This window comes from Solanum dulcamara, chromosome 8, assembly GCF_947179165.1.
Source record: "Solanum dulcamara chromosome 8, daSolDulc1.2, whole genome shotgun sequence".
Lineage (NCBI taxonomy): Eukaryota > Viridiplantae > Streptophyta > Magnoliopsida > Solanales > Solanaceae > Solanum > Solanum dulcamara.
In genome coordinates, this window is record NC_077244.1 from 35,756,610 (window position 1) to 35,771,286 (window position 14,677).

At 38.1% G+C, this 14,677-nt stretch overlaps 2 long non-coding RNA genes across 2 annotated transcripts; both read left to right on the forward strand.

Moving 5' to 3' along the window:
* Positions 1 to 322: 322 nt before the first annotated feature.
* On the forward strand, positions 323 to 2,453 carry LOC129900948 (uncharacterized). The gene is made up of 3 exons (XR_008769732.1): positions 323 to 444; positions 832 to 880; positions 2,206 to 2,453. It is a non-coding gene; the product is annotated as an uncharacterized LOC129900948 (long non-coding RNA).
* A 2,192-nt stretch (positions 2,454 to 4,645) lies between these two features.
* On the forward strand, positions 4,646 to 6,849 carry LOC129900993 (uncharacterized). Its single transcript, XR_008769736.1, has 3 exons — positions 4,646 to 4,840; positions 5,228 to 5,276; positions 6,602 to 6,849. It is a non-coding gene; the product is annotated as an uncharacterized LOC129900993 (long non-coding RNA).
* Positions 6,850 to 14,677: the final 7,828 nt, after the last annotated feature.

Consider the following 14,677-nt stretch of genomic DNA (forward strand, 5'->3'; position numbering starts at 1 on the left):
ATTTTGGAAATTGAGTTCATTAATTAGGAAGGCCCATTACCCATTTACTATCTATTTATATATTTCTAATTTGCTAGAAACTTCAAGAAGAGAAAAAAGGCCCAAAAGATGACTTATTAGTCATCTTGGTTTTTATTTTTCTAGAAGCTTCAAGAAAAAAAAGGGAGAAAAAGAAGTATATAAGTCCAAAGATGACTTAGTAGTCATCTTATTTTCCATTCCTAGAACTTTCAAGAAACTTGGAGAAAAGAGAGGAAAAAAAATAAGAGAGGAAAATTGGCATAGCTAGGGATTTTATCCCTTGAAATCTTATTCCAAAATTAATTCTTCTAATATTCCAAGCAAGTTGAAGGCCCTAATCAACATAGAGAGATTTTTGGAACAAGAAGACTATTCATTCTTGCAAGGCACAATTCTAACAAGTTGAAGAACTAAGTGGAAAAGGTAAGGTTTCAATTTTCTCTATATGTTATGGATGGTTGGTATATGTTGTAGAGTGAAGAAATGGATGAAGTATATGAAAATAGGTATGTGGGTGTTGGCCGTATATATGATGTTGTGTGGAAAGAATAGATTAATTTTATGTAGTATGTGGTAATTGAATTTGAAAGAAGGGATTAGATTGTTATTGTTCTTATTGGAATTGGAAGGTCTTGGAGAAAGTAGTATATTGATTTGGTATGATTGTTGGTAAATTGGCCGAGTTAGATTCTCGGGGATGGTGTATTTACAGAGGAAGTGCTGTCGAAATTTCGGTAGACAAAATGTTAGTTTAGAATGAGGTTCTTGGATACCTATAGCTAATGTTGGCATTTATTAATCTTGTTATAGATTTTGGAAAGGCCAAGAGTTAGGTGGGGTGACTAAGGAAGCGGACAAGGTATGTAAAGCGAACCTTTCTTTCTTTTGGCATGTCTTTGTCATAGGTATGTAAAGCTAATCGTTCCTTCTTTTGGCATGTCTTTGGTATAAGTATGTAAGGCTTACCCTTCTTTTTCAAGGCATGATTCCGATGTTATGGTTTCATAAGTGCTTCCATATATTCTTTGTTTTCAAAAGCTAGGTGTCAATGGTCCCAAGGAAATGACTACTTTTTCCTATAACCCGTTAATGTTTTCCAAAATGTCTATAGTTTCCCAAAACAAAGGTTTACAATATTACAAGTTTTTATGGCAATGACGATGGATATGTTTTACAACGACATTGATGATGTCGAGGATGAGAATATGTCTATGATGGCTAAGATAAGAACGGCTTCATGTATGTAGTGTTTACTCTTCTTTCTCTTGGCATGTTTTGACATAAGTATATAGAGCTACACTTTCTTTTGGCATAATTTTTATGAAACAAGTATATGTCATTTTGTACAATTTCAAGGAAGTCCTATTCGTAGAGCCACTAGGATGGTCAATTTTCTTGAATTTCCAAAGGATATTTTTCTCGTGCTTAGATACGCGTATATGATTTCAAAAGTTTTATTTTGACATAATCCATGGAAATTTTCGAAAGGTACTTGACATGACTCTTATCTTGATTTTGAATCATAGCTCATTCCGATTTTTCTACGAGTCTTGAAAATTGGTCCTATGTGGATATGTATACGATTTGGCGTCTTATAAGATTGTGACCTTATTCTACGTTCTCTTAATATTATCTTTCGTTGATAGTCTCATCCTATAATAATTGTTCCTTCAAGGTGAGACAAAGCGACCATGGTTAGTCTATAATACAATCGGAGGTTACCGACCTTCCGTCACTCCGATAAATACACGACTTTCATTGGGCTCTCCTGCATGCTGTCTATATGTATATGTATATGTATATGTGGGATATGGGGAGGTGTATATGTGGCGCTATAGACGCATTCCCACCTGATCAGTTGGAGTAATTTTCATCCTGGACGCGGGATGCCCGGACGCGGGACATATGTGGGCACGCCGACGTTGTTCGGTGATATGACTTCTATTTTCTATGAATATGAACAAGAAATGTTTTTTTATGATAAGACAAGCATGCATGGCATCTGGCCTAAAAGGGCACTCATATGTACAGGTTACTCTCTTAACTCACTATATGTCTATGATTCTACGATATAGTTGTTCATACCTTATGTTCTTTATTATGCTGATTTTCATGCCTTACATACTCGGTACATTACTCGTACTGACCCCCTTTTCATTGGGGGCTGCGTTTCATGCCACGCAGGTACACACAGACAAGTAGAAGTTACTATAGAAGATGTTCCAGCAGGGTTAGCAACTCCACTTGTTCCTGGAGTGCGGCCGAGTCAGAGTATATGCGATATGATGTTTCGTTCAAAGTTAGAGACTTTGCAGACAGAGTTGTGGGTATAGAGTGTCATCTTTGTAAGCGGCGTCACCAGCCGATATGTTATTATGTCGCATGAGATGATAGATTTTTGATAGCAAGTTCGGAAAGCGTAGCTATGTTTTTTTCATTTCTTTTGATGCAAATTCTAAAGAGATTGAGAATGTAATATGAATTAGCGGGTTCGCTCAGCTCCGAGCACGGGGTTGGGTGCCCATCACACCCTGTTGAGATCGGGGTGTGACAGAGTGGTATCAGAGCAGGTCGGTCAAAGGGTTGTCTGCAAAGTCGTGTCTAGTAGAGTCTTATTTATGGATGTGAAGTCGGCCACATTTATAAACAGGAGGCTATAGGACATTTAGGATATTATCTTCTTTTATTATCTTAGATCGTGCGATAGAGCTGTCTATCAGGATAATCTCTTCCTAACGGACTACGGGATATACGGTCAGACCTCTACGGGAAGCTTGTTTCTGACCTTTTTTCTTGCAGGTGGGTATAGGCTGTGGTGGGAGATGAAGAGACCAGCTCTAGACAGTATAGGGGGTGCGGAGAAGGTCCCTAGGGTACACATGGGACCTCAGGCTCCAGGACCAAGCAGGCAGAGCCCTAGTTATTCGATTGAGACGGATCCCTCTGAAGACCCTGATTATGTTATAGAGACCTATCCTTCGGAAGGCTCAACAGTAGGTCCCCAAGAGCATCTGATGACCAGGAAAGTGGTTCTAGAAGCCACGCCAGCTGCTCTTATGACCAAACACTATGTCAGGCCAGCTCCTACGGTAAGTGTTACGATATATTCGAGCCCTCTATCTTGGTCGTCAATGAACCAAGAATTTCCTGGCTATCAATATATTTTGGATTCAAGCGAAGACGACGACGAGGGACAGACAAGCAAATGGCATCCAGATAGTGATGGGGAACATACTTCACCTCCTAGGTCACCGGGTCGAGATAGGGACTGATCGATCATAGGTATAGGGGAGTGATAAGTATAGTTTTTGCTGGCTATATGGGGCAAGTTTTCATTTTTGTTTCGGCCTAATGTAGGAAGCCTTGTGCGGCTGGGATATGATATGTTATAAATGTATGTATATATTAGCCCTGTGAAGCATTGCGAATGTGATATGATATGATATGGATATATATATATGTTGGACTTGCATGGCATTGTTGGTATTTCCTGAGTGCAGGTTTGAGATAGTAAGGAATAGAGAGGAAACTCTGTCGGAATTTTCTAGAAAGAAAAAGGGAATAGATAGCTCCGAACGGAAGGAGTAGTATGAAAAGGAGAGAAGATAAGACCATTATTAAAATAGAATTGTCATGATATTGAGAAGAATTGGAAGTTAACCTCAGGTACCCGACAAGGATAAAAGCTTATGAGATATAAAGGAGTATTGTGGATATGTGATTCAGCCGTGAAAACTATAAAGACCCCTCAAGCATGAGGGACGTAGCTCTGCAAAAATCATTGACGCGTTGCGAGCCTATTTAGTGGAACAAGTGGTATCCACTAGAATGAAGATAGTGTTATAACAGAGCTAGAAACACGGGTCACTGGAGTATAAGTACTTTCGGATGGAGAAGTTGAAATGAGTATGAGCGCTAACTAATCACTAGTGGGGAAGAAAGGAATTTTCCCTATAGTCTCTGTAAGATTTTGAAGAAGGTTTTATTTAACATTCGAGGACAAATGTTCTAAAGGGGGGGAGAATGTTACAACCCGTATTTTTGTACATTTGGACATTTGGGATAATTGTAACAAGTGAAGGATAATGCTACGTTTTGGTCTTGTTTGATACATAAGTTGGTTATGCAATTTTGGAGGTGGAAATATGGAAAACAAAAATTTACTTGCAAGGAAAGAGGTTATGAGTTATTTTATTTAATACCGGTGTAATGTTAAAGAGAACATTGAGGTGGAAATACGGAGGAAGGCCGAGGGAAAAATTTATGTGGAATTTTTGGAAATTAGTTTGGGAATTACAAAAGTGAGATACATAAGTTTGGGCTACAAAGGAATAATGATAAAAGAGTTGAGGCCCAAATCAAGAAATGGCCCAAATTTTGGAAATTGAGTTCATTAATTAGGAAGGCCCATTACCCATTTACTATCTATTTATATATTTCTAATTTGCTAGAAACTTCAAGAAGAGAAAAAAGGCCCAAAAGATAACTTATTAGTCATCTTGGTTTTTATTTTTCTAGAAGCTTCAAGAAAAAAAAAGGGAGAAAAAGAAGTAGATAAGTCCAAAGATGACTTAGTAGTCATCTTATTTTCCATTCCTAGAACTTTCAAGAAACTTGGAGAAAAGAGGGGGAAAAAAATAAGAGAGGAAAATTGGCATAGCTAGGGATTTTATCCCTTGAAATCTTATTCCAAAATTAATTCTTCTAATATTCCAAGCAAGTTGAAGGCCCTAATCAACATAGAGAGATTTTTGGAACAAGAAGACTATTCATTCTTGCAAGGCACAATTCTAACAAGTTGAAGAACTAAGTGGAAAAGGTAAGGTTTCAATTTTCTCTATATGTTATAGATGGTTGGTATATGTTGTAGAGTGAAGAAATGGATGAAGTATATGAAAATAGGTATGTGGGTGTTGGCCGTGTATATGATATTGTGTGGAAAGAATAGATTAATTTTATGTAGTATGTGGTAATTGAATTTGAAAGAAGGGATTAGATTGTTATTGTTCTTATTGGAATTGGAAGGTCTTGGAGAAAGTAGTATATTGATTTGGTATGATTGTTGGTAAATTGGCCGAGTTAGATTCTCGGGGATGGTGTATTTACAGGGGAAGTGCTGTCGAAATTTCGGTAGACAAAATGTTAGTTTAGAATGAGGTTCTTGGATACCTATAGCTAATGTTGGCATTTATTAATCTTGTTATAGATTTTGGAAAGGCCAAGAGTTAGGTGGGGTGACTAAGGAAGCGGACAAGGTATGTAAAGCGAACCTTTCTTTCTTTTGGCATGTCTTTGTCATAGGTATGTAAAGCTGATCGTTCCTTCTTTTGGCATGTCTTTGGTATAAGTATGTAAGGCTTACCCTTCTTTTTCAAGGCATGATTCTGATGTTATGGTTTCATAAGTGCTTCCATATATTCTTTGTTTTCAAAAGCTAGGTGTCAATGGTCCCAAGGAAATGACTACTTTTTCCTATAACCCGTTAATGTTTTCCAAAATGTCTATAGTTTCCCAAAACAAAGGTTTACAATATTACAAGTTTTTATGGCAATGACAATGGATATGTTTTACAACGACATTGATGATGTCGAGGATGAGAATATGTCTATGATGGCTAAGATAAGAACGGCTTCATGTATGTAGTGTTTACTATTCTTTCTCTTGGCATGTTTTGACATAAGTATATAGAGCTACACTTTCTTTTGGCATAATTTTTATGAAACAAGTATATGTCATTTTGTACAATTTCAAGGAAGTCCTATTCGTAGAGCCACTAGGATGGTCAATTTTCTTGAGTTTCCAAAGGATATTTTTCTCGTGCTTAGATACGCGTATATGATTTCAAAAGTTTTATTTTGACATAATCCATGGAAATTTTCGAAAGGTACTTGACATGACTCTTATCTTGATTTTGAATCATAGCTCATTCCGATTTTTCTACGAGTCTTGAAAATTGGTCCTATGTGGATATGTATACGATTTGGCGTCTTATAAGATTGTGACCTTATTCTACGTTCTCTTAATATTATCTTTCGTTGATAGTCTCATCCTATAATAATTGTTCCTTCAAGGTGAGACAAAGCGACCATGGTTAGTCTATAATACAATCGGAGGTTACCGACCTTCCGTCACTCCGATAAATACACGACTTTCATTGGGCTCTCCTGCATGCTGTCTATATGTATATGTATATGTATATGTGGGATATGGGGAGGTGTATATGTGGCGCTATAGACGCATTCCCACCTGATCAGTTGGAGTAATTTTCATCCTGGACGCGGGATGCCCGGACGCGGGACATATGTGGGCACGCCGACGTTGTTCGGTGATATGACTTCTATTTTCTATGAATATGAACAAGAAATGTTTTTTTATGATAAGACAAGCATGCATGGCATCTGGCCTAAAAGGGCACTCATATGTACAGGTTACTCTCTTAACTCACTATATGTCTATGATTCTACGATATAGTTGTTCATACCTTATGTTCTTTATTATGCTGATTTTCATGCCTTACATACTCGGTACATTACTCGTACTGACCCCCTTTTCATTGGGGGCTGCGTTTCATGCCACGCAGGTACACACAGACAAGTAGAAGTTACTATAGAAGATGTTCCAGCAGGGTTAGCAACTCCACTTGTTCCTGGAGTGCGGCCGAGTCAGAGTATATGCGATATGATGTTTCGTTCAAAGTTAGAGACTTTGCAGACAGAGTTGTGGGTATAGAGTGTCATCTTTGTAAGCGGCGTCACCAGCCGATATGTTATTATGTCGCATGAGATGATAGATTTTTGATAGCAAGTTCGGAAAGCGTAGCTATGTTTTTTTCATTTCTTTTGATGCAAATTCTAAAGAGATTGAGAATGTAATATGAATTAGCGGGTTCGCTCGGCTCCGAGCACGGGGTTGGGTGCCCATCACACCCTGTTGAGATCGGGGTGTGACAGAGTGGTATCAGAGCAGGTCGGTCAAAGGGTTGTCTGCAAAGTCGTGTCTAGTAGAGTCTTATTTATGGATGTGAAGCCGGCCACATTTATAAACAGGAGGCTATAGGACATTTAGGATATTATCTTCTTTTATTATCTTAGATCGTGCGATAGAGCTGTCTATCAGGATAATCTCTTCCTAACGGACTACGGGATATACGGTCAGACCTCTACGGGAAGCTTGTTTCTGACCTTTTTTCTTGCAGGTGGGTATAGGCTGTGGTGGGAGATGAAGAGACCAGCTCTAGACAGTATAGGGGGTGCGGAGAAGGTCCCTAGGGTACACATGGGACCTCAGGCTCCAGGACCAAGCAGGCAGAGCCCTAGTTATTCGATTGAGACGGATCCCTCTGAAGACCTTGATTATGTTATAGAGACCTATCCTTCAGAAGGCTCAACAGTAGGTCCCCAAGAGCATCTGATGACCAGGAAAGTGGTTCTAGAAGCCACGCCAGCTGCTCTTATGACCAAACACTATGTCAGGCCAGCTCCTACGGTAAGTGTTACGATATATTCGAGCCCTCTATCTTGGTCGTCAATGAACCAAGAATTTCCTGGCTATCAATATATTTTGGATTCAAGCGAAGACGACGACGAGGGACAGACAAGCAAATGGCATCCAGATAGTGATGGGGAACATACTTCACCTCCTAGGTCACCGGGTCGAGATAGGGACTGATCGATCATAGGTATAGGGGAGTGATAAGTATAGTTTTTGCTGGCTATATGGGGCAAGTTTTCATTTTTGTTTCGGCCTAATGTAGGAAGCCTTGTGCGGCTGGGATATGATATGTTATAAATGTATGTATATATTAGCCCTGTGAGGCATTGCGAATGTGATATGATATGATATGGATATATATATATGTTGGACTTGCATGGCATTGTTGGTATTTCCTGAGTGCAGGTTTGAGATAGTAAGGAATAGAGAGGAAACTCTGTCGGAATTTTCTAGAAAGAAAAAGGGAATAGATAGCTCCGAATGGAAGGAGTAGTATGAAAAGGCGAGAAGATAAGACCATTATTAAAATAGAATTGTCATGATATTGAGAAGAATTGGAAGTTAACCTCAGGTACCCGACAAGGATAAAAGCTTATGAGATATAAAGGAGTATTGTGGATATGTGATTCAGCCGTGAAAACTATAAAGACCCCTCAAGCATGAGGGACGTAGCTCTGCAAAAATCATTGACGCGTTGCGAGCCTATTTAGTGGAACAAGTGGTATCCACTAGAATGAAGATAGTGTTATAACAGAGCTAGAAACACGGGTCACTGGAGTATAAGTACTTTCGGATGGAGAAGTTGAAATGAGTATGAGCGCTAACTAATCACTAGTGGGGAAGAAAGGAATTTTCCCTATAGTCTCTGTAAGATTTTGAAGAAGGTTTTATTTAACATTCGAGGACGAATGTTCTAAAGGGGGGAGAATGTTACAACCCGTATTTTTGTACATTTGGACATTTGGGATAATTGTAACAAGTGAAGGATAATGCTACGTTTTGGTCTTGTTTGATACATAAGTTGGTTATGCAATTTTGGAGGTGGAAATATGGAAAACAAAAATTTACTTGCAAGGAAAGAGGTTATGAGTTATTTTATTTAATACCGGTGTAATGTTAAAGAGAACATTGAGGTGGAAATACGGAGGAAGGCCGAGGGAAAAATTTATGTGGAATTTTTGGAAATTAGTTTGGGAATTACAAAAGTGAGATACATAAGTTTGGGCTACAAAGGAATAATGATAAAAGAGTTGAGGCCCAAATCAAGAAATGGCCCAAATTTTGGAAATTGAGTTCATTAATTAGGAAGGCCCATTACCCATTTACTATCTATTTATATATTTCTAATTTGCTAGAAACTTCAAGAAGAGAAAAAAGGCCCAAAAGATAACTTATTAGTCATCTTGGTTTTTATTTTTCTAGAAGCTTCAAGAAAAAAAAAGGGAGAAAAAGAAGTAGATAAGTCCAAAGATGACTTAGTAGTCATCTTATTTTCCATTCCTAGAACTTTCAAGAAACTTGGAGAAAAGAGGGGGAAAAAAATAAGAGAGGAAAATTGGCATAGCTAGGGATTTTATCCCTTGAAATCTTATTCCAAAATTAATTCTTCTAATATTCCAAGCAAGTTGAAGGCCCTAATCAACATAGAGAGATTTTTGGAACAAGAAGACTATTCATTCTTGCAAGGCACAATTCTAACAAGTTGAAGAACTAAGTGGAAAAGGTAAGGTTTCAATTTTCTCTATATGTTATAGATGGTTGGTATATGTTGTAGAGTGAAGAAATGGATGAAGTATATGAAAATAGGTATGTGGGTGTTGGCCGTGTATATGATATTGTGTGGAAAGAATAGATTAATTTTATGTAGTATGTGGTAATTGAATTTGAAAGAAGGGATTAGATTGTTATTGTTCTTATTGGAATTGGAAGGTCTTGGAGAAAGTAGTATATTGATTTGGTATGATTGTTGGTAAATTGGCCGAGTTAGATTCTCGGGGATGGTGTATTTACAGGGGAAGTGCTGTCGAAATTTCGGTAGACAAAATGTTAGTTTAGAATGAGGTTCTTGGATACCTATAGCTAATGTTGGCATTTATTAATCTTGTTATAGATTTTGGAAAGGCCAAGAGTTAGGTGGGGTGACTAAGGAAGCGGACAAGGTATGTAAAGCGAACCTTTCTTTCTTTTGGCATGTCTTTGTCATAGGTATGTAAAGCTAATCGTTCCTTCTTTTGGCATGTCTTTGGTATAAGTATGTAAGGCTTACCCTTCTTTTTCAAGGCATGATTCCGATGTTATGGTTTCATAAGTGCTTCCATATATTCTTTGTTTTCAAAAGCTAGGTGTCAATGGTCCCAAGGAAATGACTACTTTTTCCTATAACCCGTTAATGTTTTCCAAAATGTCTATAGTTTCCCAAAACAAAGGTTTACAATATTACAAGTGTTTATGGCAATGACGATGGATATGTTTTACAACGACATTGATGATGTCGAGGATGAGAATATGTCTATGATGGCTAAGATAAGAACGGCTTCATGTATGTAGTGTTTACTCTTCTTTCTCTTGGCATGTTTTGACATAAGTATATAGAGCTACACTTTCTTTTGGCATAATTTTTATGAAACAAGTATATGTCATTTTGTACAATTTCAAGGAAGTCCTATTCGTAGAGCCACTAGGATGGTCAATTTTCTTGAGTTTCCAAAGGATATTTTTCTCGTGCTTAGATACGCGTATATGATTTCAAAAGTTTTATTTTGACATAATCCATGGAAATTTTCGAAAGGTACTTGACATGACTCTTATCTTGATTTTGAATCATAGCTCATTCCGATTTTTCTACGAGTCTTGAAAATTGGTCCTATGTGGATATGTATACGATTTGGCGTCTTATAAGATTGTGACCTTATTCTACGTTCTCTTAATATTATCTTTCGTTGATAGTCTCATCCTATAATAATTGTTCCTTCAAGGTGAGACAAAGCGACCATGGTTAGTCTATAATACAATCGGAGGTTACCGACCTTCCGTCACTCCGATAAATACACGACTTTCATTGGGCTCTCCTGCATGCTGTCTATATGTATATGTATATGTATATGTGGGATATGGGGAGGTGTATATGTGGCGCTATAGACGCATTCCCACCTGATCAGTTGGAGTAATTTTCATCATGGACGCGGGATGCCCGGACGCGGGACATATGTGGGCACGCCGACGTTGTTCGGTGATATGACTTCTATTTTCTATGAATATGAACAAGAAATGTTTTTTTATGATAAGACAAGCATGCATGGCATCTGGCCTAAAAGGGCACTCATATGTACAGGTTACTCTCTTAACTCACTATATGTCTATGATTCTACGATATGGTTGTTCATACCTTATGTTCTTTATTATGCTGATTTTCATGCCTTACATACTCGGTACATTACTCGTACTGACCCCCTTTTCATTGGGGGCTGCGTTTCATGCCACGCAGGTACACACAGACAAGTAGAATTTACTATAGAAGATGTTCCAGCAGGGTTAGCAACTCCACTTGTTCCTGGAGTGCGGCCGAGTCAGAGTATATGCGATATGATGTTTCGTTCAAAGTTAGAGACTTTGCAGATAGAGTTGTGGGTATAGAGTGTCATCTTTGTAAGCGGCGTCACCAGCCGATATGTTATTATGTCGCATGAGATGATAGATTTTTGATAGCAAGTTCGGAAAGCGTAGCTATGTTTTTTTCATTTCTTTTGATGCAAATTCTAAAGAGATTGAGAATATAATATGAATTAGCGGGTTCGCTCGGCTCCGAGCACGGGGTTGGGTGCCCATCACACCCTGTTGAGATCGGGGTGTGACACGGATAATCTATAACGCTATGAAATAATCTTAAGAAAATGAGAAGGAGATACTCCATAAGAGAGAAGATTGGAAATAGAGTTACAAGAATCCAAAAGAAGTTGGAGGCTAAGTAGTGAGTCGTAGGACTCAACGTACTTGTGAAAGCTATTACTTGGGATATTTTGTATACTAAGCTACTTGAGTACACATCGAGCTTAAGTAGCAAGGAACACATAGGCTCTTAAAGGAGATGAGATTATGAAACTACGGAAGAGAAATAAGGAGACGACGCACCTACTTGAAGAAAGCAGGTGATGCACCTACTTGAAGCAAGTAGGTGACTCACCTACTTGGGGTGGACCCCCACACTGCCACGTGGCAGCTTTGGGTTGGAAGTTCGGATGAGGTGGCACTCTAAGGTTCTTCCATGTGTAACCCCTAGGGGGATGCCACATTTCAACTCCTAAGACAATGTACATATATGTATTACATGACTCTTAAGCTTATTTCTATCTAGAAAACTTCAGTAGCAACCAAAAAAAAAGAACCCAAAGTCTAGAGAGAAAAAGAGGACGGCTTGGAGAAAAAATAGGTAAGTCCCGATTTCGTTTTGTAAATTAATTATCCAGCGTATACCATGATGATATGGAGGTATTATAAGTATAAAATCATGGCTTGGTGCAGACAAAATGGACAGCAAACAGTCCACGCAACTTCCAGCACGCTAAAGAGGTTTCCGAGGCGCAATATTTGCTAGTTTTGGCCAATTTCGGGTAAGGTAAGGTTTCTCCTTTAAATTTAGACTTTATGGGGTTTGTATGGAGGGTATTATGTACCTTGTATACTGATGGAAGTATAAAAAAAGTCGTGAAGATGCTCAGCGAAAGAAATAATCTAAATTGAAGTCGTCGTAGTTAAATTGTAGTCGAAGTAAGGCCTTGTGTGTTTGGAGGCGGCTACTGGTTGTGTGGTGTGTGTTTCAGATCCTAAATGTGTTATAAAAGAGGTGGGGTAGCTTCTGGTTGCAGGCACATGACACCCGCTTCATACGATTAAAGGTTTTGCAAAACAGAAACTAGAAACCTTATTTTGGTATCGTGGTTTCGAGCGAGTCATTTGGAGTTTATGTAGTATAAGATTGATGTAAATTATATATATATATATATATATCTTTTGGGCATGTCTTAGATTTAAGTGACAAATGATATGTGTATGAAGCTTAGGTTAACTCTATTCATGAGCTCTGAACATGATTCATGATGCATAATTCGTGTTCACTTCTATGTTAAAGACTCTTAAAGTAGTTAAGATCCCATTCCTCAAGTCTTTTATATGCTGAAAAGTAGTGTATGTAAAGTTATTCCTCCTCTCTTTTAGCATGACTTAGATGTAAGCACATTATAGGAGAGATGCTGCCTAATTTTTGTTAACGCCTTAACTAGCTAAAGGACTAGTTGAGAAGACGAGCGAGCAAATGAGTTCTATAAATACTCATGTGTAACCTAAGGTGATGAAAAGCCTAAGGTTGTTAATACTTATATTTCTTTCATATTAAATAGGTTTGGAGGATGACGATGTGGACATAATTAAGGGAAGTCCAGAAGAGGTATGTAAAGCTTATTCTTTCTCTTGGAATGTCTTTGTCATAAGTATGTAAAGCTAACGTTTCCTTTTTTTGGCATATTTTGGCATAAGTATGTAAAACCTTTCTTTTATTTCTTTTGGGCATGTCTTAGATTTAAGTGAAAAATGATATGTGTATGAAGCTTAGGGTAACTCTATTCATGAGATCTGAACATGATTCATGATGCATAATTCATGTTCACTTCTATGTTAAAGACTCTTAAAGTAGTTAAGCTCCCATTCCTCAAGTCTTTTATATGCTGAAAAGTAGTGTATGTAAAGTTATTCCTCCTCTCTTTTAGCATGACTTAGATGTAAGTATTATGTATATGAAGTTGAAGTTATTCCACTCTTAAAACTCTGAGTGTGAGTTAAGTCTCTTATTCACTTTTTGATATTAGAACTCCTGCTATAGTTGAGTTATGGACTTGTAAGTCTTCTACATGACTAAAAGTAGTACACGTGAAGCCTATTCCCTCCTTTTCTTGAAATAGTTAAGGTAAGTAAAGAGAGATATGATATGAGCTAGAGGTGATTCCATTATAGGTTTCGGGTATAACTTAGGACTTGTACTCACTTTGGAATGATAAGGGCCTTGAAGTAGTTGAACTATGACCCTTGAGCCTCCTATAGGTTGAATAGTGTTGGGATGTGTAAGCTCCTATTCCTAGGGGCTCTTCAACATGCTTTATGGTGATATCTAAGGGATATTTGATACGTTACAGAGTTTTACATGCACGTATATGCATTATGATCTATATGGATCAGGCTGAATATACCTCAACATATCTTGCTATGTAAGGATCGGGCCGTACGTTCCACAGCATGCTATACGATATATGGATCGGGCCATCGTACCTCGGCATTGTTATATGATATACGGATTGGGCCATCATTCCTTGGCATTATTATGCGATATCCGGATCGGGCCATCATTCTTTGATAATATTATAAGATATGTGGATCGAGTTGTCGTTCCTCAGCGTGTACTTTCTATTTACATGGATTGGGATGTACGTTCCACAATGCTAATGATATATATGTTCTTATGATGAGAAAATGATGTATTTATTACACAAGTCCCCGAATGGGTCAGATACAGTACGTGATGATAGCATGTATGCCTTTATTTTGTAAAATGCAGGTACAGTAGATGGCTAAATGTTATACTTGCCTTCTGCACCCCTATTTTAGTTGTTGTCTCAGTTATGATGTTTTATACTTTATATACTCAGTACATATATCGTACTGACCCCCCTTTCCTCGAGGGGCTGCGTTTCATGCCCGCAGGTACAAATGTTCATATTGGGGATCTGCCAGCTTAGGGTTTCTACTCAGCGATGTTGCGAGCATTCCACTGTTCCAGAGCCTAACTTTTGATACTGGTCATGTAATATGTATATATTTGTATATTTAGGGGTTCGTGGGGGCCCTGTCCTGCCATATGTTACTGTTACTATTCTTAGAGGTCTGTAGACATGTGTATGTGGGTAATGTGTGAGTTTTGTGCGATTACAGTTGTACAATGTGTTGTAAATGTTACTATGCTATGGCAGTCTGTCGGCTGGCTTTCCCTTTCATGACAGGATACAAATGAAAGAGGCTACACGTGTATAAATATTTTATCACCCACTGGGTTCATGTGTATAGTTCTTATATCTAATAGATACATATACAGGGGTCCAGGGTTGGGTCATGATAGAAGTGG